At 36.5% G+C, this 27,331-nt stretch overlaps 1 protein-coding gene across 1 annotated transcript in view; it reads left to right on the plus strand.

The window, feature by feature from the left end:
• The window catches only part of CSRNP3 (cysteine and serine rich nuclear protein 3), a 208,531-nt gene that overhangs the window by 42,094 nt on the left and 139,106 nt on the right, over positions 1 to 27,331 (plus strand). The window contains exon 3 of the mRNA XM_009443626.5: positions 62 to 150. The gene's annotated coding sequence lies outside the window, so the exon portion shown is untranslated. The remainder of the gene's footprint in view (positions 1 to 61; positions 151 to 27,331) is intronic.

Raw genomic sequence — 27,331 nt, forward strand, 5'->3', positions numbered from 1 at the left:
AAGTTTGCTCTTTGAAAACATAACCTTACATAACATGCTGAAACGTATTTTCTTTCTTAAGGAAAAAATGAGGAAATATCAACAGACTGAAAATATGTTTTCAGAGGCATAGAATCTTCAGGAAAATACTGGAGTTCCTGAGATCTCAAGGTTAGCAGTTTATACATTATTATTCTCATGCTTTTACAGATTTGGGATATAATCTGTGCATCTGTTTCAAGTTTCTAATGTGTAATTGGAAATGGTCTTACTTAAAATATGTGTTTTAAACAAAGTCTCCTCAAGATTTTAAAAAATCCATTTATATCAGACATACAGTATTTAGTTTCATTAGGGACAATAAAAAGTTGTCTTAATAGAGAACTACTAGTTATTATAATTTGCTTCATTTTAAAGGGTAGCACTATTAGCATAAAAATAAACATTTGACATTTCTATAAATTTTTCTTTCCGATTGTTAAATATAAACCTATTTAGTGAATTTTTCATTTCTTTTGTATCTTTGGCTGCAAAATGCACACATATACACGTAGTTTAGAAGGATAGCTAATCAGCAATCCTTCTGAAATTCCTTGAATTCCATTTCCTGACTTTTTTAAACTACAGCCAAATAAATAATGCTATCATTGGAAAGTGTGGCTTTGATAAAATGACAATTAATATGAAGGAACAGGAGGATCTTGGGAATCTTTTCTAAGTTGTTTAGGATGATATAACTGGAAAAGAAGAATAAGCCTACCCGTTATTAAGCAGCTTATTATAATAACAAATTAATGTACAATATTCATTTAGAAGTTATAAATGTAGGTTAAAGTGGTTTAGTCTAATTGGATACCTTGAAAAAGTAGATGATTTTTGATGTGTTTATATTGTGGGACCCAATATCAAATATTCATAATTTTAAATGAAAAAAATGTGATCTTTCATTTTGATTGTCTTGGTCAGGCATGTCTTCAGTATCTGTATCTATTTCTCATTCTTCCAAGGGTTTATTCATTTATTTAGGACTCACCATATGCAAAGCAATGGGCTAAACACTTTGGTTCTTTCTAAGTGAATAAGATATGGTCCTTGTTCTCAAAAATTTCCCAAACAATATGTTACCTAGAAATTAATTTTACTATTAACTCAGGCAACATATAATTAAACAGACAAGCCAGATTTTATAAGGGCATGTAATTAATTCTAAAGCTAAATGGGAATTATTTGGGGATTATTTGTATTTTCACATTATAGCTTCTATTAGCCTAGAATACTGGCAGCTTATACCAATGTGAATGTCGTTCCATTACAACCCACACCCAAATGATTTTTTTATTAAATTAGCTCTTGAAGTATATAACACAAGTAAGAAATATGAGATTCTAGGAATGAAAAGTCTCTTGACACAACTGCAAATTTAATGTCATAGAATATAGTTGTGCAATCACCTATGAAAAGAGCAAAGGTGGCATTGCCTACATTTTTTTTTTTAATTCGAGTACATTGGATTTCCTTACTAAGCTCATCAGAGAATTAAATCGTCTCCCCAATGACCTAGAAAGACTTGTAGGTTTGAAAGGGATTGAATGCTATAAATCCATAAGGGATCATATGCAAATAGTAGGTAGGTGAGTACAGGGATTTGAAATGGGTGGGAATGCAGACTCAGCTTGAAATGCGCAGCACTGTACTTCTCAAGAAAACCTTTTTAAAAGGGTAGTGACATAAGAAGTTAATGCAAGTAAAGTAATTTAAAATAGTAAACTTCTTTTTTGAAAAATCAGTGAAGAGATCCCTTGCCTCATTATGCCATTAGAGAAGCAGCTAAATTAATTTATATAACAACCATAATCATTCAACAAATATTTGTCAGGTGCCTACTATGTGCATGGGGGTATAGGGTGGATTGCCGGGGAGTGACAGCAGTGAATAAAATAAACCATTCTTGCCTGAGTGGAAATTACATTCTAGCGGATGGAAATAGGTAATAAAAAACAAAATTAATTATGTCTTATGTTTGATGCTTGTAAGTACCATGGAGAAAAGGGAAAAAAGAAAGGAAATGTAGAGTGTAAGCAGAGGTAGAATTTTTAAATAAATCTAATGACTTTGCACTACATAATTTACACAAAAGAGATAGATGTCACTTCTGTTCACATAGTACCCACTAAAAACAAGGATGATGAAATACAACACCTGATGGTAAGTTTTCTAAATCATTAGTAAGATATATGTTGTAAATGTATGTAAAATCAGTTTCAATTTCACCAGAAAGAAAAAATATTATTTTTTAGAAATGATGATACAGTTACTACAAGTATATGAAATCAGATAATATTAAAGGATATAGGTCTATGTGCATTTTTATTAGAAAATATATAGAGTTGGAAATTAAATCAATTTTGTGCAGTCATTAACAAATGAGTGGTCAGGGTCTTTTTATGGTAATCTGGTTGGAATATTTTCATTCAATGTTTGGTTCTGAGCACAGGAGTCTGGAAATATTGAAGGCCCAAATACTCCTGCCTGTTTTCTTGCAATCCATCTATAGTTTAGAACTCATCATATAAAGTGCTGTTATTTTAAAAGTCATTCAGTCTTGACTTTACTGGCTGGAGTTGAGAGGTTTAGCCGATTTTGTATGCTGAAAAAGTAGTTGAGTCGTTTTGTTTTCATTGAGGATAAGTCAATGTGAATTAAATATCTGGCCATGCAAATAAACAAAACAAAATTTGGATTAAGAGATTTCAAAATCTATTAAGTATTGTGATTTTTTTTCAGTCTTCCAAAAGGCAGGTATTTTAAGCAGTATATCATCTAAAGGACATGTGTCCAATATTAGATTATTAAAAGAAACACAAAGTAAAGCTCACAATTATTTAGAGGCTCTCTCTGTATCTATCTATCTATCTGTCTATCTATCTATCTGTCTATCTATATCTATATATCTATTTTATGTATAAAATATATATATAAAATAGATATATAGAAACATTATATATATATATATATATATATATATACATACATATTTTTTTTTCCTTTGAGACAAGGTCTCTCTCTGTTGCCCAGGCTGGAGCATAGTAGCAGGATCTCGGCTCACTGCAGCCTCAACCTCCCGGGCTCAAGTGATTCTTCTGAGCTTCCCAAGTAGCTGAGACTATAGGCATGCACTACCACACTTGGGTAATTTTTTAAAAAAAATTTTTGTAGAGACAAGGTCTTGCTTGTAGCTCAGGCTGGAAGAGGCCCTTTCTTAATTAAACCAAAGTAGAGAGTGTTTATTACATGCCGTATTGTGGAAAGAATTGACGGTCAGCTCTGTAAGTTTAACCACAAAGAGACAGCTTGTGTTGTCTGTTATGGGAAAGCCAAAAAAGAAAAAGAAAAAGAAAATTAGAGATGCAGAGGGCTGGTTGAAGGTTATGGGGGAAACAAAGACTTCTCATGCAGTTTTTCTCTGTTAGGGATAGATTCTTCCCAAACCAATATTGAGCTTTGTTGTACTCATCTGGAAACGTCAATGGAAAGAACTAGAAACTCTGGTTGAGGACAACTGAAACTTGACTTTTCAAAAGCAGGTAGAAAATAGCATATGCTTTCTTTAAATTCCTTTGCTTTCATCCTCCCTTCATTTGCTTTACAAAATTGCCAACCCAGGAATCATTTGCAATTCTGTACCACAAATCCAGTCCCCTAGGAATTTTTCCAAATAATGATTCTTCCATTCTCTCACAAACCAACACCCACATGAATTTCACATTACCTGGTATGCCCATGCTCTAGGTGGCTCTTTCTTCTCTGACCCTGTCTTCAAATTCTCCAAGTAATTTCCTAGCATTCTTATTCTTCCATCGTTCTGGCAAATAATTTATCTAATCCAGGGTTTTTCAACTTCAGCACTATTGAGATTTGGATCCAGATAATTCTTTATTGGGGGAGGGGAGAGAGCTGTCCTTTGCAATGTAGGGCGTTTAGCAGCATTTCTGGTACTAGATGCCATTGGCACTTCATCTTTAGTTATGACAAACAAAAATGTCTTCAGGCATTGACCGATGTCCCCTCAGAGCAAAATTAGCCCAGATAGAGAAGCGTTAAGCCAGCCCTAACTCCTATAATCTCAGTAAACTTCCATCCACTCTACTACAACAACCACAAAACCTCCTTAGCACCTCCAGCATCTTGTTCTCAATTAAAACAGCTCAACAAGGCCAGGCATGGTGGCTCGTGCCTGTAATCCCAGCACTTTGGGAGGTGGAGGTGGGTGAATCACTTGAGTCCAGGAGTTTGAGACCAGCCTGGGCAACATGGCAAAGCCCCATCTCTAGAAAAAATACAAAAAATTAGCTGGGTGCAGTGGTGTGTGTCTGTAGTCCCAGCTATTCAAGTGGCTGAGGCATGAGAATCACTTGAACCTGGAAGGTGGAGGTTGTGGTGAGCTGAGATCATGCCACTGCACTCCAGCCCTCCAGCCTGGGTGACAGAGTGAGGCCTTGTCTCAAACAAACAAACAAACAAACAAACAAACAAAAAACAGCTTAACAGATACACTTTAAATATCAGTTTCCCTTGCTAAAGTAAAACTCACCTCTATTTGATCATCTGTATGTTTTTATTTTCCTTTTATTTGCTTATACTCGGCCTTGTATCTAAAACATGTTTTACAAAATAATACGACAATATAAAATAAGTGGGAAAACAATGGTAAAGAAGAAATAAGGTAAAAGCAGGTGAAGTGAAAGGAAAAGAGTTTATTACATATGTAACCTGACTTCACCCCTAATGCAATCATTGGGGTGATTACATTGAGACTGAGCTAGCCCCTCAATGCCATTCACTAATGTAATCAGCGGGGTGAAGTTAGGTTACAAATGTAATAAACTCTTTTCCTTTCACTTCTTTTGCTTAGAATAAAGTTAGACTTTTAGTGCCTTTAATATTTCCATGTTCTGCTAGCTGTGCTTGGAAGTTTGCTTGGAAACTAGCAGCTTACCTCCCACAGCTCTCCAGCCACTCCTTTCATACACAGTACATGCAGCCATGAACCCGAGCTATAGTGAATCCTTTCTTGTTTTCACATTCATGAGTGCTACAGGAGCAATTATACCACTCTGCAGATTTATGGTGTTCTAATCTGAGGTAGCTCCTCAATAGCATTCACTAATCCTTTCATTCTGACTGTGGTCGGCCACTATTTCAAAAGTTCATTACCCCACTCAAGCCACACAATCTCTCCCTTTCACTCTTAGTGCACCTGCTATTTTAACAAGAAAATTGAGGTCATTGTGTGGAAACTACTTGTGAATCTTTGCAATCCCCTCCAGCATCAAACCAACTAGGTCTATAAACATTTTTTCTTTCCTCCAATCTCTAAGAAGGCTCAGGAGTCCTTCCTGCTATTCAAGGCAAAGCCTATGTTTGATTTTACTTCCCATCACTGAGGCTGAGACCTTTTGCCATTAATTATTTCTTTTTTGTCCTTTATTTCCAACTTTTTCTTCCTTGCTGGCCCTTTTCCCTCAGCCATTCGTGTTCTTCACACTCCTATCCAAAAAAGCAAATTGACAAACAAAAACAAACCAACCTCTTTCTTCACCACCATCCAATTTCTGTCCTCTTCAACTCATTCAAGCTCTCCAAGCAGTAGTCTACATTCATTATCTCCAACTTCTAAGATTCAGTTACTCCTCAGCACAGTGCAATCTGATTTCAAACCCCATTTAACAGAGCATGCACTTTCTAAAGGCACGAATGACCCACAGCCCTTATCTTGACTGATTCTCTCAGGGGTATTTGACATTGTTAACTACATTTTTCTTCTTTCACTGCTCCCTCTTGATTTCCCTCACATCTTGTGGATCTTTTTGTAAAGACCCCTCTCACTGGCTCTTCTGTCTCTATTCTTCCATCCAGAAAGTCACAAATCACAAACTCAAACCCCAATAGGTGGCTATAGGTAATATAAATGAGTGAAGTTGGCTAACTGAAAACAGTAAACACTACAGAGGTCAAACAACATGCCCACAAAAGTTCTTGATATTTTACTCCTATTCAAATGACAGTGCTCCCTGGAGATCCATCTTCATTCTATTGCTCATTGGTTCTTCTTGTTCTTCCTAATCAAGCAAAGCTGTTATCATGACTTTGTTAATGACATAGAGGTCAATGCCTCCAACCCTCTTCTTCAGCTAAGCTACAGAATTACAAGTTATGCAAAATGTCTATGGGGTGTCAATGTCTAACAGGGACACACAAAAAAGCATACATCAGAGCAATAAAATAGAATAAAGAGTCGAAAACCATACATGCGATCATAAAGTGCACTGCCAAAATAATCATAACTCAATGAAGAAGCTCTCCAAGGAAAGTCGATTAACAAACCCAGGTACACATAATTAGTGTCTGATAAAAGGGACAATTCAGATAGCGGGAGGAGGGAAGGACTATAGCTTATTGAGTAGATGGTACTAAAACAATTCTTTAACTACTTGGGGGAAAATAAGGTGTGATCTGTGCATTACACAATATTAAAGTAAAATTTAAATAAAGATTTAAAATAATATTTTAAAATATTATTGAACATTGAATAAATTCAATAGCTTATAGGTATTTATGTGACTTTGGCCTAGAAAAGTATTTAAGCAATGCAAGAAAGCCAAGTCATTTATTCGTTTTTAAACTTATAAACAGTAAAATTCACACTTCTTGGTATACAGTTTTGTGAGTTTTGACAGTTGTACAGAGTCATGTAACTTTCACAACAATCAAATTACAGAACATTTCCATTACTGTTCCCTGACCTTCCCCTTGTCAACTTATCCTTACCTTCATCCCTGGCAACTAATCTGCTCTAGGTCACTACAGTTTTGCCTTTTCTAGAATGTCTTATCAATGGAACACAGAGAATGTAATCTTTACCATCTGACCTCTTTCATAATGCATTGAGATTCATTCATGCTCTTGCATGTATCAATAATTATTTCCTTAGTATTGTTAAGTAGCATTTATTTATATGACTGTACCATGGCTTGTTTATTCATCCATCCACTTAAAGATATTTAGGTTGTTTAGTTTTTGGTGGTTTGAATATGCTATAAATATCCACGTAGAAATTTGTGTGAGAACTGAAGTTTTTATTTATCATGGGCTAATACCCTAGAGGGATTATGTGTCACATGATGAGTGTATGTTTAGCTTTCTCAGACTGCAAAATTGTTTCCCAAAATGACAAACCATCCTAAATTTTTACCAGCAAAGGATGAATATTCTCATTGCTCCATGCCTTCACCGACACTTGGTATTACCAGTTTTTATTTTACTTATTTTAACCATTCTAATTATCACCCTGATTTTAATTTGCATATTCTTAATGGATAATAACATTGAACATGTTTTCTTCTGCTTATTCGCCATCTGTTTGTTTTCTTTTGTGAAGTGTTTGTTCATATATTTTGCCCAAATTATACTAAGTTGTTTTCTATTTTTGAGTTTTGAGAGTTCTTTATAAATATTCTGCATAAAAATCCTGTAGGAAATATGTGATTTGCAAACATTTTCTCTCTGTCTGTGGCATGCTTTTTTGTTTACTTGACCACATCCTTTTAGAGTTTTAAATTTGGTAAAGTCATGATATCAGTTTTTTTCTTCTGTGGATTATGATTTTGATGTTTATATATTTCTTTTTCTTCTTCTTCTTTTTTTTTTTTTTTTTGGAGACAGAGTCTTGCTCTGTCGTCCAGGCTGGAGTGCAGTGGTGCGATCTAGGCTGACTGCAAACTCCACCTCCTGGGTTAAGTGATTCTCCTGCCTCAGCCTCCCGAAAAGCTGGGACTACAGGCGTGTGACACCACGCTCGGCTAATTTTTGTATTTTTAGTAGAGACGGGGTTTCATCATCTCGGCAAGGCTGGTCTTGAACTCCTGACCTCAAGTGGCCCACCTGCCTCAGCCTCCCAAAGTGCTGGGATTAACAGGCATGAACCACCACTCCCAGCCTGATGTTATATCTAAGAGGTCTTTGCTTAACCCAAGGTCACAATGATTTTCAACTATGTTTTCTTCTAAATGTATTATAATTTTATGTTTTGTATTTAGTCATATGATCTGTTTGGGGTTAATTTTTGCATGTTATGAAAGACTGAAGTTCACAATTTTACTTATGTGCTTACAGACATCCAATAGTTTCATCACTTTTTTATAAAAGACTATTTTTTATCCACTAAACTGACTTTGCATTTTTGTCAGAAAATCAATCACATTTGTGCAGGTATATTTCTAGTCTCTATTGTGTCCGACTGATGTATGTATTTATACTTTTTCTATTATCACACTGTCTTTATTACAGTAGCTTTACAGTAAGTCTTGAAATCATATAGTGTGAATCCTCTTCTTTTACAAAATTGCTTTGGTATTCTAATTCCTTTGTATTACACTGTGAATTTTAGAGTTAGCTTGTAGATATCTACAAAAAAGCCTGCTGAGATTTTGATCGGAAAATTTACCTATGCACATTAGAAAATTCTCTGAATTCTATTTCCAAAATAAAACACTTGAAAAAATATTCACTGCATATATGATACAAATGGCCAATATTATTAAAATATGGAGTATTACTAGATATCATTAAAAATAAATATGAATCTCATTAGGATAATTGACAAAGGCTTGTGAGAGCTTTTCACACAAAAGTTCTGATGACCTCTAAACTTAAAAATTAAAAGACTCAACATAATTAGGAATCAAAAACATTTGCTCTATAATGGTCATTTGAAAATATAAAGCTTTGGGAAACAATATAGCATATTGAGAGAGCATCACTGTTAAGGTCTTATTGAACTTTGAGTATACCCCTACTGTCCAATTATCTGTGAGGACTTAGGCAAACTGCTGAAACTTTATTGATGTTCAGATACTTCATCAACAAAGTAGGCATAGAGTCTGGCACATTGTAAACACTCAATGTAAGCTATCATAAATACATTCAACACTGATGAGGATGTGGAGAAATGAACCATATCATACTACAGAGATGGGCCAGGAATTTGGTTCAACTTTTCTAGGAGACTATTTGTCATTATGTATCATAAATCTTAAAAGTCTGCATGCTCTCTGACTTAGGAATTCCAAATATAAAAAAAGATTAAGGCAATAATTATAAACACAAAGCAATGTGTACAAAGAGGTTTGTTGAGATAATATTTAAAGTAATACAATGGGAAACATTTGCATGTCCAAAAATGAGGAAGTCATTAAATAAATTATTAAATATCTATGCAAAGTAAACCTTCTGAGGTATTAAATAAAGGTGTTTTCACAGCATATTTTATGATTAGGGACCTATCTGAAATATACACATAAGTGAAAAATAAGTTTATGAAAACCACACTTAAAGTATGATGCTGTTTGTACTTTTTTTTTTTTTTTTTTTTTTTTGAGACAGAGGCTCATTCTGTTGCCCTGGCTGGAGTGCAGTGGAGCTATCTCAGCTCACTGCAAGCTCTGCCTCCCAGGTTCACAGTATTCTCCTGCCTCAGCCTCCCGAGTAGCTGGGACTACAGGTGCCACCACCACGCCCAGCTAATTTTTTGTATTTTTAGTAGAGACGGTGTTTCACCATGTTAGCCAGGATGGTCTCGATCTCCTGACCTCGTGATCCGTCCTGCTCGGCCTCCTAAAGTGCTGGGATTACAGGCATGAGCCACCGTGCCCGGCCACTATTTGTACTCTTAAATGATGTATGTGCATGTAAGAAAGGATAATTATATATGTACACACATATAAATATCACACACACATGCATAAATTAAATCGGTATGTCTGGATGGTTGGCTATGTATTAGATTTATTGCCTTCTTGGTATTTTTCAGTAGGCTCCAAATTTCCTGAAAACACATCTAATTATTATTTTTAAAAATAGGTAAAGTATAGAATATGAAGGGATGGACAATCATAAACAACATAAAGAGATAAATGGCCGACTACTTAAAGTATGTTTATTTCATAGATGACAGTGGAGTTTGAGTAGCCTTATTATTTAAAGACATCCACAAATTAATGAGAAGATCAACAAGACCCCAGTAGAAAAATGGGCTAAAAGAAAACAAAGGGCAATAGAAAGAAAGAGACAGGGAGACAGAGAGAGAGAGAGAAAGAAAGATATGAGAGAAAGAAAGAGAAAAAAGAGAGAGAGAGAGAAAGGAGAGGGAGAGGAGGAAGAGCTAATAAATAATAAAAACTTTATACTGAACAGTAGTCAAAGAAATAGAAATAAAATGATGTAATATTATGTCTATAAATTAGCAAAGTTTTTTATTACATATTTGTTTCCCAGTCATATACTGTTGATAGAAATGTTGAGTCCTTTGCCTATCTTTTAATCAGGTTGTTTTTTAGCTATTGAGTTTTTTGAGTTCCTTATATATTTTGGATATTAACTCCTATCAGATGTTTTGACTGCAAATATTTTATCCTAATTTGCAGATTATTTCTTCATCCTATTAATTGCTTCCTTTGCTGTGCAAAACTTGTAAGTTTGATATAATTTCCTTTGTCTATTTTTGCTTTTGTTGCTTGATCTTTTAGAATCAAATCCAAAAAAATCATTGCCCAGACCAGTGTCATGTAGTGTTTTCCTATGCTTTCTTCTACTGCAGTTACTGTTTCAGGTCTTAGGTTTAAGACTTTAATCCATTTTGAGTTGACTTTTGTAACTAATATGAGAAAAGGATAAAGGTTGTTTCATGTTTCTGCATGTGGATATGTGGATATCCAGTTTTCTCAACACTCTTTATTAAAGAGACTGTCTATTCCCCATTGTGTGCTCTTGGCAGCTTTGTGAAATATTAATTGACCATGGATTTTTAAGTTCATTTCTGGTTTCTCTATTTTATTCCATTGGTCAATTTTTCCATTTTTATGTCAGTACCATACTGTTTTTACTATTATTTCTTTGTAATGTACTTTGAAGTCAGGTAGTGATGGCAGCAGCAGGTCATCTGGAGTGGCCGCTGCTATCATGCCGGCTGCAGCAGGGAGGTGCAGCTGGGCCTGCATGCTCCATGGGTCTGGCAGGAGCTGGGGACAAGTGTGAGCCCCATTCCTTCCAAGTTGGGGCAGGAGCTCCCCGGGTGCCACTGCAGCCACCCAAGCCATAGCTGTGGACTTGGGCATCCCTGTGATCCTGGGGCCAGAGCAGGCGGGAGCCCTGCCCTCCTGGGTGCAGTTGCACCTGCCCAAACCACGGCTTTGGACCCAGGGGTCCCTGCATTCTTGGGGGCCCAGGAAGGCCCCCCTGCCCTCACAGGCTCAGAAGTGCCTGCTCCCACTGCTTGGCTTCTGCCTGCTGTCTGTGCCCACTCCAATCTTGGAGCAAAGTCGGGGCCAAGCCCAGGTGCTGTCACAGCCTGTCCAGGTGTGCACATGCTTGGGCGGAGCTGACACACCAGTACTCTGCTGCCTCGGTTCTCAGTTCTCTCCAGACTCTGGGCACTGACAAGCAGAGGAGGGAAACTGATGAGGGGCTGAGGGCAGCTTGGTGCTGTCCTGCAGGTGCCCATTAACACCTACAGCCTGGGCACCATGAACAGCAGCAGGAGGTAGACAGGTTCCTGGGCAGAAGAGGGTGGATCCCCTGTGAAACCCCACCTTTAAGCCAGGGAGGGTCTGAAGGCTGGGGTACAGGCTGCCAGTCCCATGGACCATAGTGCCTTTTCCCTGCCTCCCTATGGCCTCCAATGGACCAATCGGCATGCGCTTCACCCACTCTGAGGCCCATATAAGCCCAGGTCTCAGCCAGAGCTGAGCAGATGACAGGATGACCTACCTGCAGAGAGAAGCAAACCACTCCAGGGCCTACTCTCTGCTGAGAGCTGGGAAGATGATGGGACAACCTGCCTGCAGAGAGGAGCTACCTACTCCAGGGCCTACTGTCTGCTGAGAGCTGAACACTGGATGCGATGGCCTGTCTGGCAGAGAGGAGCTATGCACTCCAGGGCCTCTTCTGAGCTATTCTATCACTCAATAAAGCTCCTTTTTCCCTTCTCATGCTCCACTTGTCCACATACCACATTCTTCCTGGACACAGGACAAGAACTTGGGACCCACAAAATGGCGGGTCTAGAAGATCTGTAACACAAACAGGAATAAAACATGCCCCTTCTTCACCATGTTGCAGGCAAAGAGAAGGAGAGAAGAACTGCAGCCCTTCAGGAAGCCTAGACCTGGGAGCTCACAGAGCCAGGGCTGTGACTCCCTCTTTGGGGCTCTGTGGTTCGTGGCATCTCCAAGCTTCTGGGCACCATCACATTCCCAGTGCCAGCCGGGGAAGCTGCTTACAGTGTGCCTGGTCCAGCTATATAGCCTTGCAGAGAGCTGGTGCCTATGCCGGCACTTGGAGCTGCTCCCCCATTGCAGCAGCGTCTAACTGCACAGTGGCCGGACCCCATGCTTGCTCACACACCCTTCACCACTCCACGCCTGACTCACCCTTGGCAGGCATGGGATCCAGGTTGGTAGCATGAGCCGAGTGCAGCCTGCCAGGTTGAGTGGATGGAATGAGCTCAATGGGCTCAAGCAAAAATCAGGCAAGGGCACTACTGGCCACAGGTTTCCTGCCAGAAAAGTGACACCCCAAGGATCCTGTTAACAGTAGTGTGATGTCTCCAGCTTTGGGTTTTTTGTTTGTTTGTTTTTGTTTTTGTTTTTTTGTTGCTGTTGTTCAAGATTGTCTTGGCTATTTGGTTTTTGGGTGTGTGTGGTTCCATATGAATTTTGGAATTTTTTTCCTATTTCTGTGAAAAGTGACATTAGAATTTTTATTCCAATGCAAGGGATTGCATTAAATCTGTAGATCTCTTTGGGTAGTATGGAAATTTTTAACAATATTTATTCTTTCAATCTATATTCGTCTAGAAAAGTTGAACATAGGGTATCTTCTCATTTATTTGTGTCTTCAATTTCTTTCCTAAATGTGTTATAGTTTTCAGTGCACAATCTTTTATCTCCTTGGTTAATTTATTCTTAAGTTTTTTTGGCACTATTATAATTGAGATTGTTTTCTTGATTTGTTTTTTGTATAGTCTATAAGAATGTTACTCATTTTTGAGTGTTGATCTTTTATCCTATAACTTTACTGTATTTGTTTATCAAGTTTAATAGTTTTTGGTGGAGTCTTTAGTGCTTTCTATGTCATCAACAAACAGCAACAATTTCACTCCTTCCTTTCCTATTTGGATGCCTTTTATTTCTTGGTTTGCCTAATTGTTCTGGCAAAAACCATCAGTACTATTTGAATAAAGTGGCATGAGTGAAAATCCTTGTCTTGTTCCTGATCTTAGAGAACAAGTTTTCAACTTTTTACCATTAAGTATGATGTTAGCTGTGGGCTTTTTATATATGGCCCGTATTGTGTTGTGTATATTGTACATGTATTATGTATTGTGTACATTCCTTCTATACCTAATTCATAGAGTTTTTATCCTAAATAGACATTTCTTAAGGAAGACATAAAAATGGCCAACAAGCCTATGAAAAAGTATTCTACATTATTAATCATTTTAAAAGTGCAAAAAAAGAAATGCAAACTAAAATCACAATGAGATATTGCCTCACACCAGTCAGAATGGCTAATACAAAAAAAAAAAAAAAGATAACAAGTACTGGCAAGGTTGTTGAGAAGATGGAACACTTTTACACTGTTGGTGTGAATGCAAATTAGTGCAGCCATTATGAAGAACTGTATGGAGGTTCCCCAAAACATTAAATCTTTTTCTGCCACTGTGCCGTGTTCACCATCTCAGTTAAAAGTCGCCAGTCATCTAAATTAGAAAACTACAAAATAGCTGAGATTATTCCCTCTTACTTACCAGTCACTTACAGAAAATCACTACCAAATTCTACTGGTTTCTTTCCTCATGTTACTACTTATCCCCTCCCGGGAGCTGCGTCTTCACTGCCACCACATTAATTCTGTTATTCTTTATCTCAGCTGGATACAGAGCTAGGCTACCAGTGAGTTTCCCTGGTGATATTTGCATACCTTCAAATCCATTCCCAATACAGCTGCCTAGAGGCTAATCCAAAACAAATATCTGATCATGACTTTCATTCATCCTCTTAAGTTTCTTCAAAGATTTTCCATACCTTGATAAGATCGAAGCTACTTTTTAAAATTACCTGCCTTCCCCATTCTTCTTCAACATCATTGCTCCATCTCTGATTCTACATTTCATTAGTCCTGAATTCCTTTTAATCACCCTCTTGTCTTCGCACCATTTTGCTTTTACATAAATTGCTCGTACTGGTTGGAATGTTCTTCTATTCATTCTCTTCCTCCTTTTTTTTTGTGTTACTAGCTCCTGTTTATACTTAAAGGCTGGGCTCTAGTGTCTCCTTCTCCAGACAGTCTTTTCTGAGCTCTTTCCGTGTTTAGCACTGTTTACTGTTAATCACATAAATTACAACTTTATTGAAATTATCTATGTACATGCTATCCTCGCCTCTATACCAGTGAACTCCAAAGCAGAATGCATGTCACCGATGGAATGAGCCAGAAGATCTTTGGAGGTAAATTTTAGAATATCAATATTTATATTTATGTTGTATTATCTCTAATTTCTATGTTTATGAATAATGCAAGTTATATAATATGCTTCTTGATATATTTGGCTCTGTGTCCCCACCCAAATCTCATCTTGAAGCTCCCATAATTCCCATGTGTTATGGGAGGGACCCTGTGGTAGATAATTGAATCATGGGAGTGGGTCTTTCCTGTGATCATCTCATGATAGTGAATAATCTGATGGTTTTAAAAATGAGAGTTTTCCTGCACAAGTTCTCTCTTTGCCTACCACCATCCATGTAAGATGTGACTTGCTCCTCTTTGCCTTCCACCAAGATTGTGAGGCTTCCCCAGCCATGTAAAACTGTAAATCCATTGAACCTCTTTCTTTGGTAAATTGCCTAGTCCTTGGGTATGTCTTTATCAGCAGTGTGATTTAAAAGTGTAAAACTGATTAGTACAGTAAATTGGTACTAGTAGAGTGGGGTACTGCTGAAAAGATAACCAAAAATATGGAAGGAACTTTGGAACTGGGTAACAGGCAGAGGTTGGAACAGTTTGGAGGGCTCAGAAGAAGACAGAAAAATGTGGGAAAGTTTGGAACTTCATGGAGACTTGTTGAATGGCTTTGACCAAAATGCTGATAATTATGTGGACAATGAAATCCAGGCTGAGTAGGTTCCAGATGGACATGAGGAACTTGTTGGGAACTAGAGCAAAGGTGACTCTTGTTATGTTTTAGCAAAGCAGCTGGCGGCATTTTGCCCCTGCCCTAGAGATTTGTGGAACTTTGAACTTGAGAGAGATGTTTTAGGGTATCTGGTGGAAGAAATTTCTAAGCAGCAAAGCATTCAAGAGGTGACTTTGGTGCTGTTAAAGGCATTCAGCTTTAAAAGGGAAACAGAGCATAAAAGTTTGGCAAATTTGCAGACTGACAATGCGATAAAAAAGAAAATCCCATTTTCTGAGGAGGAATTCAAGCCAGCTGCAGAAATTTGCATAAGTAATGAGGAGACAAATGTTAATCACCAAGACAGTGGGGAAAATGTCTCCAAGGCATGTCAGAGACCTTCATGGCAGCCCTCCCATCACAGGCCCAGAGGCCTAGGAGGAAAAAGTGGTTTCGTAGGCTGGTCCCAGGGTCCCCGTGCTATGTGCAGCCTAGGGACTTCGTGCCCTGTGTCCCAGCAACTCCAGCCATGCCTGAAAGGGGCCAACTTAGAGCTCGGACCATGTCTTCAGAGGGTTCAAGCCAGTGCACAGAGCCTGCCAGTGCACAGAAGTCAAGAATTGAGGTTTGGGAACCTCTGCCTAGATTTCAGAGGATATATGGAAATGCCTGGAGGTCCAGGCAGAAGTTTGCTGCAGGGGTGGGGCTCTCATGGAGAACCTCTGCTAAGGCAATGTTGAAGGGAAATGTGGGGTCAGAGCCCCCACACAGAGTCCCTACTGAGGCACCACCTAGTGGAATTGTGAGAAGATGGCCACCATCCTCCAGACCCCAGAATGGTAGATCCACTGACAGCTTGCACCGTGTGCCTGGAAAAGCCACAGTCACCCAACACCAGCCCATGAAAGTAGCCAGGAGGGAGGCTGTACCGTGCAAAGCCACAGGGGCAGAGCTGCCCAAGATCATGGGAACCAACCTATTTCATCAGCATGACCTGGATGTGAGACATGGAGTCAAAGGAGATCATTTTAGAACTTTAAATTTGCCCCACTGGATTTCGGACTTGCATAGGCCCTGTAGCCCCTTTGTTTTGGCCAATGTCTGCCATTTGGAATAGCTGTATTTACCCAATGCCTGTATTCACATTGTATCTATGAAGTAACTAATTTGCTTTTGATTTTACAGGCTCCTAGGCAGAAGGGACTTGCCTGGTCTTGAATGAGACTTTGGACGGTGGACTTTTGAGTTAATGCTGAAATGAGTTCAGACTTTGGGTGAACTGTTGGGAAGGCATAATTGGTTTTGAAATGTGAGGACATGAGATTTGGGAGGGGCCAGGGGCGAAATGATATGGTTTGGCTGTGTCTCCACCCAAATTTCATATTGAATTCCCAAAGGGACCCTGTGGGAGTTAATTGTATCATGGCAGCAGGTCTTTCCTGTGCTGTTGTTATGATAGTGAATAAGTCTCATGAGATCTGGTGGTTTTAACAACGGGAGTTTCCCTGCCCAAGCTCTCATTCCCTCTTGCCACCACCAGGTAAGAAGTGCCTTTTGCCTTCTGCCATGATTGTGAGGCCTCTCCAACCACGTGGAATTGTGTGTCCATTAAACCTATTTTTCTTCCCCTCTCAGGTATGTCTTTACTGGCAGCATGGATATGAACTAATTCACTTGTATACTAATACATGACGTTATGTATAAATACATATACACACATGCATAGGAGTGCATGCAGAAACTTTTCTTTTTTTCAAACCAGAGTGGATGTATGATTTAAAATTTAAAATGCTGGAAGACCATTGCTCTGAAGTTTTTCAAGGGCAAGAAATATGCCTTATTTATTCAGAACATATAGCATAGTGTTGGGCACACAGGTGACTTTGTTGAATTTAACCAAAATTAAAATTTTAGCAAACTCCTATTCCTGTCTATAAAGGTATTTGTGAAGTGTTTAAAGATTTGGATTAGGAGAGAAAATTATCTTGCCTACTAAACTTGATGTGTATGAGAGTTAGAGAGAATTTGAGAAAGAAATGGAAAGTAATAGAGAAGAAAATTAATGCTAAGAGAACTTTCATGATTGCAAATGTTTTTCAAAATCATGAGGAATGCAGTTTTAACAGATGTATCTTTGTAGTTTGCCAAATGTAGCTAAAATGCAACATTGTCATAGACTAGAATATCTATGAGGATTTATAAAAGGGAGTAGTTATTTTTAAAGCAAATGAAATTTTGAAGGTAAAGTATGTTTGGTAACCTCAATTCTCCAAGCTCAGAACTACAAAAGTCCTTTCAAAATTCCCTTTACAAGGAGCTGCCCCAATTTATATAGTATTTATATATGCCTTGGGGTATCTGTCAATCAGTTGCAATTACTAATCTGAAAAAAGGGGCCAGAAGTCTAAACCAGAGAGAATTCCAATGAAATAAGTGTGATTATCATATAGCAAATGGCTCTCCCAATTTTAATAAAATTGTAACTCCTGTTATTTACAATTCCAGATGAAGAATGCAGAAAAAATGTAAAGAAAAGCCATCTTTATGATTTGTGTAAGGATGAATGGATACACAAATGAATAAAATATTTACAAGCTATATGTATTTTAGTGTTGTTTTCAGGGTAGAGTTGAATGTATGTATTTGCATATAACGTGAGATAGTTGGAAGGAATTTTTCCTCTCCTAATTAGTTTTTTAAAAAGTCTTCATGAATATGATGAATTTAGGAGCCTCTCTAGGATTTTTTTCCTTATAAAATATAATAGTCCTATCTTTTCTGCTGCTGCTCTATTTTAAGCACAGCTGATTCCAATTTAGTTGTTTCTTTAGATTTTTAACATCAAGCCAAAATAAATATCTAAAAATTTGTGTTACTCTTGGACAATTCTTTCTTACTCTAAGGCATACATTTCCTGAAACAAAGTTATTTTTATATCACTCATGATTACCTTTAAAAATCAAAAGAAGAAAATGTATAGTATGAGAGATTTCTCATTAAGAAAAAAATTAAAACTAAGGTATGGGACTGTAATTTAGAACACCTAAAATAATTCCATAAAATTCTTTTTTTTTTCAGTGATCATTTAAAAAGCTTTAATTAATATGCACATGAATAATATATTCTCTTCACAAAATACTATCCTAAGGGAAATTGACTAAAGATAATATTGGTACTCAGTTTCAATATCTAATTCCAGCTTAACACTTAATTTTTAGACAGCTATCTGTATGTATACTTATTGTCTACATACAAGAGAAAGGACACCAATAAATATTTATTTGACAGTAATTCTGAAATTCAGATAGAAGCCCTAAGGACCTTGGTTTCAGAGTCTATCCTTATCTTCCTACTCCACCCTCTTCCCATTACCATTTTGAATTATTAGGTTGTTCAATAAATAAGGCAAATGCTTGAAAGTTTGACACCAATCCATACTAATGACTGCGGTTGCACATTGGAATCCACTTGAATTGTTATTTCCTTTGTGTTGACACTACTCTACACAGCTTACAGGCTTGGCTGGTAAATTTTCAAGTAGGTCATTCTTCATCTGCATGTTTCAGATTCTCTATGAGTGAGAGAGAACGTGCGGTATTTGGTTTTTTGTCCTTGTGATATTTTGCTGAGAATGATGGTTTCCAGTTTCATCCATGTCCCTACAAAGGACATGAACTCATCATTTTTTATGGCTGCATAGTATTCCATGGTGTGACACCCTAACATCACAATTAAAAGAACTAGAAAAGTAAGAGCAAACACATTCAAAAGCTAGCAGAAGGCAAGAAATAACTAAGATCAGAGCATAACTGAAGGAAATAGAGACACAAAAAACCCTTCAAAAAATTAATGAATCCAGGAGCTGGTTTTTTGAAAAGATCAACAAAATTGATACATCGCTAGCAAGACTAATAAAGAAGAAAAGAGAGAAGAATCAAATAGATGCAATAAAAAATGATAAAGGGGATATCACCAACGATCCCACAGAAACACAAACTACCATCAGAGAATACTATAAACACCTCTACACAAATAAACTAGAAAATCTAGAAGAAATGGATAAATTCCTCGACACATACATCCTCCCAAGATGAAACCAGGAAGAAGTTGAATCTCTGAATAGACCAATAACAGGCTCTGAAATTGAGGCAACAATCAGTAGCTTACCAACCAAAAAAAGTCCGGGATCAGATGGATTCACAGCCGAATTCTACCAGAGGTACAAAGAGGAGCTGGTACCATTCCTTCTGAAACTATTCCAATCAAGAGAAAAAGAGGGAATCCTCCCTAACTCATTTTATGAGGCCAGCATCATCCTGATACCAAAGCCTGGCAGAGACACAACCAAAAAAGAGAATTTTAGACCAATATCCTTGATGAACATTGATGCAAAAATCCTCAATAAAATACTGGCAAACCAAATCCAGCAGCACATCAAAAAGCTTATCCACCATGATCAAGTGGGCTTCATCCCTGGGATGCAAGGCTGGTTCAACATATGCAAATCAATAAATGTAATCCAGCATATAAACAGAACCAAAGACAAAAACCACATGATTATCTCAATAGATGCAGAAAAGGCCTTTGACAAAATTCAACAACGCTTCATGCTAAAAACTTTCAATAAATTAGGTATTGATGGGACGTATCTCAAAATAATAAGAGCTATCTATGACAAACCCACAGCCAATATCATACTGAATGGGCAAAAACTGGAAGCATTCCCTTTGAAAACGGGCACAAGACAGGGATGCCCTTTCTCACCACTCCTATTCAACATAGTGTTGGAAGTTCTGGCCAGGGCAATCAGGCAGGAGAAGGAAATAAAGGGCATCCAATTAGGAAAAGAGGAAGTCAAATTGTCCCTGTTTGCAGATGACATGATTGTATATCTAGAAAACCCATCATCTCAGCCCAAAATCTCCTCAAGCTGATAAGCAACTTCAGCCAAGTCTCAGGATACAAAATCAATGTACAAAAATCACAAGCATTCTTATGTACCAATAACAGACAAACAGAGAGCCAAATCATGAGTGAATTCCCATTCACAGTTGCTTCAAAGAGAATAAAATACCTAGGAATCCAACTTACAAGGGATGTGAAAATTCTTATTTTCCCTAAAATGATTTTTCAAGGCAGGATAATATGGTATATTTTAAATGTGAACATTTGAGAAATTTTCTTCAACAGGGGTTTGATCTCCATTTGTCAACACTGTGTAACTTTCTTTTACATCCAGTAGAGTTGGTAGCTTCAACATTTCTGTTAAATAGAAATCATAAGTATTGAAAAAATGCCTACAGTTTTATGCCTCATTTTATGTGTAGGTGTTTTATTTTTTAAGTCACTGAAGAAAAAAAGATGGCATGAATAACAGTTGTAAATACAAAAGTTCAATTAGAATAACGACTCATTTCCAAACTCACTTTCCTAATCGTCGTCACCCTCCAATCTCAAATTGATGGAGGAGCTATTCTGCTTTGAAAGCCAATCCTCCATTTACACTGTAGCAATGGGAATCCCTTACTTAGCCATCTTTACTGACAATCTCATAAGGTTAAAGGACATAACAAAGTGCTGAGAAGCCAAGCTGCTCCATGCTCACATTGTGTGCTCTGTGTTGAAACTTCCAGAGGTTTATTGATGCAGTGGGACTAGAAAAATGAGAGCAGAACCAATTTTCTCCCTGGCCTTCACCCTTTCTCACAGACCATAAGCTAACCACTGTTATTGAAAGGACACAAGAATTTTTCTCTTCTGTTTTTTGTCAAGCTAAAATAATGATATTTCTTTTTTTCTATTCAAGGATGCTTTGGTAGGTTCAATATAAACCTTAGCAGCACATTGCTTATGTTTAAGACAAGTAGTTTATTTTCATATTTTTTCTCTATTACTGATACGGGACTAGTAAGAGTATTAAAATAATCTTGTATGTGAGTTTGAAGGCTTTCTAGCAAGTTGATAAGTGTAAGAAAACTGTTTTTATAAATGGGGAAATATAAGACAATAAATTTTACTGTTTTCAACATATCTGTTACAGAAGATTTGCATTGATAAAAATTAATACAACATATAATGAATCATGTCTAGGAAACAATGAATTCTTCTTATAACTTTAAATTTTGAAGCAAAAGTAAAGAAAGAAAATAAGGTAAAAATAAGATGTATCCAGTGAAATTTATCATCTCATCAAAGGTTGTATTGCTTTCTCAAGTAAAGGAAATTCTGCGCTTTATAAAATCAAAACTAGATGTATTCCATTAAGACAAGGGCTGAAAACTGGCAACCTGAGAACTGAAATGTGTTTGTTTTGGCCCTCATAGTATTTACTAAAATTAAATTTGCTGAATTTCTACTACTTCCCATTTTTTACTCTGTGCTGATGCACATTTTTTGGTATCTATCTGTTTCTGAAGTCATCTGAGTTTGTGACGTCTGCTTTAGAAAGTTGCTATTGAATGAGTTTAAAAAAACTGAAAAGTGTGTAGGACAGATTCTTTTATATATTACTGGTGAACATGTAAATTCTTTACAATATTTTTGGAATATGTTTAGAAATATTTGTTAAAACACTAATTCCTTTGAATCTTCCATATGTCTGCAGCCATTCTACAGAAGGACTCATATGGGTGCATAAAGAATGTTCACTGACACATTGGTTGTGAGTAAAAAATGGAAAAAACTTCTGAATATCTATCAATAAGGTGTTGATTTAATAAACTATCATAAATTCTTATAAAGAAATATTATATAACTCTTTAATAAAAAAATTAAGTGGTTCTAATATACAATGACATGAAAAAACATCAAGTAAATATTAAGTGAAAAAAGAAAGTGGTGAAATATTTTCAGGTTTCTTTAAAAAACAATCCCATAATATTAAAATAATAATATCTTAGTACATTAATAATATGTATCAAACTGGTAATAGAAGTTGTCCTTGATTGGATGGGATTATAGTGGGTTTCTTATATTCTAAACCTATATTTCTGTAACATTTAAATTATTAAAGCAAGTATGTATAACACATAATAAAAAGTGTAAATGCAGATGTTTAAGTCACCAAAACTTTCTATAAAAAATTATCAGATGACAAACCACTTTTCTATATTATACTTGAGACTTGGCTTGGCTATTGATACTGTAAGAATAATGGTATGTAATACAGTCCAAATTTAAATACTTGTTAGATTATGTTTACCAGCTTTTTGATGCTTGTTTTCTTATTTAAATAAAATGCATTTTTAGAGATATAGGTGAAATTGCTAAATATGACTCATTCTTAGGAGGAAGAAAAACACTTAAATATTTAGATACATATTTTTTGTAAACATAAGAAGAGAAATATTTGGAGCTTCATGAAAAGTAGTATGCTGGGGACTAGGTATATTCTAAATACTTTAGCTTGTTCTTTTTTTTTTTTTTTTCTTTGACCTACATTTTAAAACTCTGTAATAACCTGTTCTGGGAGGAAAAAAAGAACATATTCCTTCTGCTGCTGGGAAGAAAACCTTGTCATCTCAGCCTTAATCACAAACTAGGCAGTGGGTTACAAATAAGCTTGGCAAAATTTAGATGCCCTTTCCTTGTAGACCATTTGGTCTACAAATGGACAGATGATATACAAGATGGCCTTCCTGTCATCAAGGATAGAATCAAGAATGAGGCAAGCTTACTTGCAGGGAAAGGAATTTGTGTGCTGGCCTTGGCAAATTTTATGTCTGACCTGATCACAATGACAGGTTTATTGCTATGATGAGAGAGAATAAAAATCTTGCTGGCCTAGAGAGGAACTTGAAAATGAAGAGGGGAACACGGTCTGGAAAATGAGATCATGGCTTGGACTATTGTCATCATTATCAATAGCAAACATATTGAGAACCTGCTAGATGAAAGAAACTAAATTAAGTATGGCGAGGCTGATGTTATAAAATCCACATGGGAAGCTGACAGTATGATATATAGTTACACTGTTGATTTATTGCCATATTTAGTCATTCTAGAAACACCAGAATTATTAGGATTTGAAAATTTCTGTTTCCCACGAAACAATGACTTCTCTTCTCAGAAAAATGTACACAAAGGTTTGCAAGTAAAATCAGAGGTCATTCATCCATAGTTCCCTGGTTCTACTTTAAAATAATGTTCTTAACACTAGAGATATGAAGGACAGTCTGGTTTTGAACTCCAAGCTATATGCACATTTGTGTGCCAATAATATACTTCCAAAACCATTGTAACTAAATCTCAACCAAATATTGTCAACGCAACTGTTCTAAGCTTTTTTCAGTTTAAATATAATAGCGTCTTATGTATTCTATTTGTTATTAGTTCAGTACTGGCAGCCTCAGAGTTTGAAAATGCAGATTCATCTGACCTCAGATTACTCTTGTTAACCTAGTTATAAATATTAACCATGCTTAAACAAGTTTCTTCCAAGTGCATCTGATTATGGTTTTTATTTCTTTCCTAAGAGTTGATCTGACTAAGGTTTCCACAATGTTTCCATAAATTTCAGCTGAATATGGCTTTCACATGATTCTGCCTGTCAAAAAACATGCTAGTACTCAATGACAACATAAAAACCACACCTTACTATTTAAAGTATTGGTTTCGTCAGGTGACAAGTAAATAATGATGGTCTCTAAGATTTTTATATTCTTCTGGGTGTTTATTGACCTCACCTTTATAAAATTACTTTTAGGATTTCTAGAGCGTGTAATGTTAAGCATGTGTCAAGTTCTTCAACTCAATGCAGTGAATAGAAAATGTATGTAAGATTTTTTTGAATTCTGACTCTGCCACGGAGAGATACTTCTGGCAGAATCTGCTCATTCTTCCAAAAGTAATATTTAATCACAACCCACTATATGTAGTTCTTTCATGTGTGCCAGTTATTGAATACATTAAATGTTATATTGCAGGATAACAAGATTTTAAATTGTGTTTTCAATTAAATAGATGAATAAAATAATATGGATTAACATTAATTAATATATATTAAGATCTGCTATAAGACCACATGCTGCACTGGCTATAGTCATTGTTTCCATATGTATCCTGTGTATGGTATTCTCCAAAGGGAAATTGAAACCAGGATACATAAAACAAACACTCAAACAGGAAACTCTGCCTTCCCTTTCCTCCCTTTATCTCTCCAAAAGAACCATCCACAGCAGTCCAGATCTCTTATTTTTTGCATCATTCTATTGTCTCTGCTGCCCAGGACAGAAGATAAGTCACCTTCTCTAAATGTCAGGAGAGAGCGATGGTGGCTAACAAACCCAACTGTTACTGACACATTCAACTTCATGCTTTTTTTTCCTGTTTATGGCACAGGGACAAAGGAAGGGTGAAAGAAGCTACTCACTGAATGCCAGTGGGTTTATGGATCCTGACCTGGTGAATACTGAGCTTTACAGATTTGTTGGTAAAGACATTCAGAGAGTGAACCACAGGGGACCTAAAAGCCGTTAACGCCAGGAACCTCACCTTGAATTTTCTAGATGAAAATATCCCTGCATCCTAGATATATAATGAAGGCTATTTATCTGATCTATCAAATCAATGTCATATTATAAGTAGCTCAAAGAAAAGGTTTTATTATCATCAATTAATATGTCAGTTTTATAAGTGTAAATGGAAAAATTATTATTACTTTTACATTGATTTGTTAAGAATTATTAGCGATTATTCAGAGTGTAACACCTCCTGTCAGAGAGCTCACAATTTTTTTAAAAATTTCATTTATAGTACATCAAAGAAATATCATTATATTTTTCACTCCAAACTTTCTTTTCTGTAACTATGTCCTTTTCAAGTTATCATACTTCTTTTCTCTTGCTTTTCCCTTTCTCTACACTCCCATTTCTATTTTCTTCTCTTTGTATTGATCTTAGAGTTTCTTTTCCTTACCTTAATTAAATTTATGACCTAGAATTACCACTTGCCTTCCATTTTCTTTTTGATTTGTTCAATTCAGAAACATTTATTGTCTACCATGTGCACAGGCACTGAGAATCTTAAATGAAGAAGAGGTAGCCCCTGTTTGATGAAACTACTGAGCTTTTTTTCTCCCTTCAGCTCCTGAGGACAGATGAGAAAAGTAAAACTAGAGTGTTTGTGGATAAAGAAAGAAAACAGAGTTGGCCTGTATCTTTAGCATTATTAGCAAGGACCCACTGCTCCAGCAGTACCTTCAGCAGTTCACTGGTGGCTACAATTCCTTAAAGAGGCAAGATTATTCATCCCACAACACAGGAATATCTGCATATAAAAATACCCCTGAGAGAAATCCAGTTAATTAAGCTTTTCTTATGTGCAATTCCCATGACACTTTGTGTAATTCCTTTTATTATTATTAATTATTATTACTACTACATACCACCCTGTCTCTAATTGTGCTATTTTCCCCAAAACCAGTAGGAAAGTGGGACAGGCCATTTTGAGGCTGTGGGATTCTAATTTTCAGTGATACCTTCTTGATTCTCACTAGCTTTCTCCTTCTTTGAAATTATATCTGCTGCCTCTCCTTTCCCGTATACTTCATGAAGTAGCTAGGTGCGTATTCTATCCCATTTACCCAGTGTCCCCACTTCCATCCAGTCTCTCACAACTCATGGCGAAGAAAGGACATATCTCTTTCTTATTTCCATATGGACTGAAAGAGCCATTGTGTGGAATTGCTTTTGAAATGAATTATTGACATTTTCAATGGCATCTTCCCTAGTATCTTGCCTTGACATTTCTCCCATTTTTTTCATAGTCATCTCCAGTAATAGAAATAGATATTCTATTCCCTTACTTTCTGTTGAAGTACCTCCTCCCCCTCTTAGTTAAATAATGAAATGATTTATCTTTGCATTGAGTCTTGGCATATTTTCTGGCATGTAGCAATACACTTGTGAACACTGTCTTAGAGATACACTTCTCACTTACGAAGGATCTTGCATTTTGCCATTGCTAGGTACCTGTTTTGCCAATTTTCAAGTAGTAAAAACTATGTTTAACAATTCTATCACCACAAATACAGAGAGAGTTTTCTATTTTCCACATTTGGAAAAGAAATACTCCTAATGATATCTCATGCTACAGGAAGCATGAGTTATTCTGGAATAGTGGATTGAAAAAGTACGATGTTATTTAAGCAACCAAGACAGGGTCAAAATTTTCATTGAGTCTTATCGTTTTCTTTAAAATTTATGCAACCCTTTGCATTCAACCTGATGGTAGATTTATGTTTGTTGTAATACAAGATGATATTTTGATTACTTAAAGCATTTTCTCTAAGTATTTTTAGTAAAACTGACAGATCAATATGCACTGTTTTTACTCTGTGGTTTCATGTAAGTCCAATATGCCTCCTCTGATAGGGAAGCAGGAATAGACAAGAATTTGCTTTTTCTTTCATTCTGCCCAGCTAGTACACTGAATTTTCATGGCTAACCTACTTGATTTTCTTCCCAGTCATATACACACCTACTTTTCCCCCCACCCCAGAATGAGCTGACTTTTTACCTGACATATAAAAGCTTCCTTTATTGTTTTCCAATATTTGATTATTTTCCCCTAATGGCTATGTATTTTAAACGTTTTTGCATAGCTCCTCTAGATGTTTTTGATTAACAACTTAAAGAGAACAAAGGCTTTAGTCTGTTCCATAATTTACAGTGTGTCTTGAACAGCTGATGTATAAAAAGATGCTTAATAAATGCATTTTGATGATGACTTTTTAATTCATTTTCCACTCCTCTCTTTCTGCGACCTTTTTATTTAAATCAATGTGAATTTATATTTGCACTCCAAGTGGCTGCCTGCTAGAGATACAGTTAACAATAAGCAAAAAGTCAGAAGTAAGAATAACAGTAATAATCGCTGGTATAAAAGTGGTATAAATTTTCAGAATTAATTGAATTCTGTGCCTGAGTTATTTTAATTTTCATGTGAGACTGATTTTTGCTAAGGGTGTTTGTTAGCAGCTATGCTGGAGCAAATTGTAAGAAACTAGAGGTCCTGGAAATCTGAATAAATCTACAGGTGAAGACTACTCCTTGAACTTGGGAAAACATCAGAGTTGCTGCTAATGTACAAATAAACCCAAAGGATAAAATGCCAGTAGTGATT

This window comes from Pan troglodytes, chromosome 13, assembly GCF_028858775.2.
Source record: "Pan troglodytes isolate AG18354 chromosome 13, NHGRI_mPanTro3-v2.0_pri, whole genome shotgun sequence".
Taxonomy (NCBI): domain Eukaryota; kingdom Metazoa; phylum Chordata; class Mammalia; order Primates; family Hominidae; genus Pan; species Pan troglodytes.